This window comes from Corvus hawaiiensis, chromosome 7 (assembly GCF_020740725.1).
Source record: "Corvus hawaiiensis isolate bCorHaw1 chromosome 7, bCorHaw1.pri.cur, whole genome shotgun sequence".
Classification (NCBI taxonomy): domain Eukaryota; kingdom Metazoa; phylum Chordata; class Aves; order Passeriformes; family Corvidae; genus Corvus; species Corvus hawaiiensis.
This window is the reverse complement of record NC_063219.1, coordinates 8,103,613-8,107,447: the sequence shown is the minus strand read 5'-3', so window position 1 is coordinate 8,107,447 and position 3,835 is coordinate 8,103,613.

Here is a 3,835-nt window from a genome sequence, read left to right as displayed (position 1 = left end):
CAGGTTCTAAATGGAATGGCAATAAAACAAATGTTACAGACAAAACTCCATTTCCATCACTCCAGAAGAAATACAGTAACTAAACTCTCCTCTAAGAAATCAATCAACTACTTCTTTTTATTAAGTTATTTACTGTAGTTTCCAAATATTGAGGAAATAGTGAAGGAAAAAATTGTTTACTTTTAGAACAACTTGAAGTTATTCATTAAAAAATTTATTTTGCTAGAAAAATTTTCATTATTTTTAAGAGGATATGATAAAATACAGAACGCAAAATCAAAGTACTTTACACATCAAAAATATGGAATATGAAAAGTAAAACCCTGAAATGCTAAAATCTGTCATATTCTTTTCTCTCTGGTCTTTTGTCACTAAGACCAATATACCTTTGGTTTATTTTTCCCTAACATTTTCCTTTTGTCAGCATATAACATCACTTCAAACACAGTAGATTAAATCTATTCTCATCACCAACTGCTGGTGCAAATCCCAGTTTTTAAATCTCTGCCCTGCAGTGTAGGTCTATCTCATAAACAATGCGGTCCTATCTAGCACCCAGATCTGCTCTAAACACAAACTCCTACTTCCTACCAGCTGCCTTCTTCAGCTCCCAGAGCCAGCTTTCAAAGGCTCTGCCTGGAGCTGTTTTCTGAACTCCCTTCAAACACACACTATTTAAGCTTTATGAGCAACCTGGAACAGCAGTGTTGAATCAAATCTGAAGAGTTGTGCCTCAATAGATCCCATCACTGCCCACAGGGATGGGGCAGCCACAGCTTCTCTGGGTAACCTCTTCCTGTGCCTCACCACTCACATGGTGAACAATTTCTTCCTAATATCTATTTTAAACCTGTCCTCTCTCAGTTTAAATACCCTTCAAGAGATAACAGCACACTGCCTTAATACATTTAATATTATTTTGGATCTTCTTACCTTGAACAATAATCCTAGATTTTATAAAAATTCATGAATATAGGATTCATATTTGGGACAAAATAAGAAAGCTGTAGGGTTTTTTCATCATTTCTTATGTCACTCAAAGCAAAGAGATGCTTTAGGCTTTGTCCTTTTAGCCAGAACATTCAAATCCTTAAAACATTCCAGGTTCATATTCAATTTGTGAATCATGCTTTATATCTAAAACACTCATCTGTCTACTCTTGGAAATGAGAGGAATTTGCCAAGATCATTTTTGCAATAGAATTTTTTTTCTTTTCAGACAGTTTCAAACAATGAGGCCTGTCCATGACTCCAGACTTTCTTTTTCCCAGCCCAACCCAATTAGATTACAAATATTTTTCTTCATCTGATCACAACAGCAGTAAGATTTGTTCGTGTCTGTGATGCACAAGCTGCACGAGTCCAGTTTTGCTCACAGATGGACTGTGCCAGCATTCTTCTTGGAAAGGTCTCCACACAGCTGAAGTTTACCCCTGTTGTCCCAGTAACATAACCACTCAGCCTAGTCACCAGGAGCTCGGCCCAGCTCTCATCCCTTGCAGAGCAGCAGTGGCAGATTGCTGATTCATGCGGCTCTGTTAGCCAGAACTGTCTCCATGAGGGCATCCTTTCAAGGGAATCGATACACACCGGCAGCTGAGGCAGCAGGACACTCACTGTGACGCACTTAGAAATCTGTGTGCTCACTTCTTCCCCAGATCCTCATATTCAGTATCATTGATTACATTATCCTTTAGCTACGGACTGACATTCCTGTTTCTTTCCAATGTTGCCCTGAGCCTCCGCGATGATCTGTTTCCTCTTTTAGGTTCCTAAATAAATCCCTACTCTCTCATGGTGCTGAACATGGCATGTATCTGAAGTGCTGAGAAGTTGGCAAATCATAGCCTGCTGCAAGAGAGAGTCCAAAACACGAGTTTGTATTCTGCCTGTTTCTTTAAGTTGGTACAGAAAAACACCAACTGTTGGAAAGATACCTGACATAGCATCTTTCAAATCATATTTTTAAAGAAGTGAAAATGTTCCTTTTCTTACTTACTTAATTACTTTGAGTCCATTCATACAACACAGCCCTTTGGATGAATTTTTCTCTCCTATAGCTAAGTGCCCATTCTCATTTCTCTGTATTTCTCCCCAGAATGATAAATGTCCAGCTGTGGATGCCAGAGTTCCAGGCTCTGCCTACAGCTTTCTTCATGTTACCTGCAGCATGGCTACTTAACAGGTCTTGCTGGCCCATTGCTGAGCACACAAGAAAAGCACATTGGAGAGGTTATGTATTCTTAGCCACAAAAACCACTAGAGGGTCCCTCTACTATAAGTTGATATTAAAAAAAAAAAAGTTCTTTGCAACTCCCACAATACATATGGTGAGCTTAGGTAAGGTAGTTGCATGTTGAAGCCATGCATAACAGTCAAAGCAGATGATGATGATCTCTACCAAAATGAAAATACAGCTAAATTTGATACTGGTCTTTTCCAACCCAAAGTATGGGTAGTTATTTTTTGTGAATGTATGTGTGTGAAATACAGTAAAAACCAGCAAAAAAAAATTACCCATACACATCTGAAGTTTTCTCCAAAGCTAGATTTTTCTCTTGGGAATGATACTTCTGTTGCCTGTAATGCAATGTTGTGAGTTTACTCTTATGTTAATTTTTTTCCTTCTCACTGACAGCAAGAGAGTGTGAACTCTGACCAATAACTGTGAAATGCTCTGAACACTCTCCAGTTCTTATCATTTGTTTCAGTTTCTTAAAATGTATTAACAATAATATTCAGAGGATCCATTACAATTTCAGCAATCCAAATTCAGTTTTTCACAATGAGCAGGAGCTGCCCTGGGGGCAGTATGGTTTCCAAGTTGGAGATTTTCTAATTGCTTGTCTCAAGATGATCAGGAACAAAGAGTACAAGGCCCAGGGGCTGGAGAAATTTCCTCCAAACAGATAACTGAGCTGTTTCTTCTGGAAATGGTATCATTGCCTACAAGGCAATGATATCTTTTAGGTGGTGTTAGAATTTTTCATTCTCCTCCTCCCACCCCCCACGACAGATAAATCTTCTGGGGTGAATCACACTGGGTGTAACATAATGAGTTATCAAAGACAAGAAGCTGCAAATAAATGTTTTTCTTACATTGAGTTCATATGCATTTTTTTGGAAGGGTTAGAAAAGGAGTGCTTGATAATTGAATTACTGTGCTTCCTTACTAAAGTCACTTCCTGATAAGCAAACAAACTAATTGGCTAAAATAAATGAGAGAGCTTGAATAACCCAGTCATGGCCTGTCACAACTGGTGCAGTATTATACTAAGACAGCCTGTGTTATTTACTTCTAAACAATATGTACCAGCCCAATAAAACCATTATTAATTTCTTGTAGCATTCAGATTTCTACATTCAAAAAGGTAAAGCCATTTACAAGAAGCCACTGTCAAAGATCTTAACACTATCTTCAACCTCAACCTTTGTTTTTATTTTCTTTCCCAAAATCAAGTGCTCACGTGAGCAGGTTTTACACTGTATTTTCATAAAATATGTTTTAAACCACATGTACATATAAGAAAACTCAAAAAACCACCAACTTTCATCTGAAACTCACAATGAAATACATGTAAGATTATTCCCATGGAAATAAGAGGTTTATGTTATGCTATCTATAGACTATAAGGCTAAATAGTACTGAATATATTTGCAGAACTTTTTAATATACCTTAAATCAAGAGAACATGCAAACTCCAAATATCTCAAAAAGCTTTTTTTTAAGTTCTATTAAAGCCATTCCTGCTGTGTTATGGGAAGTAGTTTCAATCCTCAATGCAGTTCTTTCATATTCTGCCACCACATCAATGACCCTTTGTAGTCAATGCTT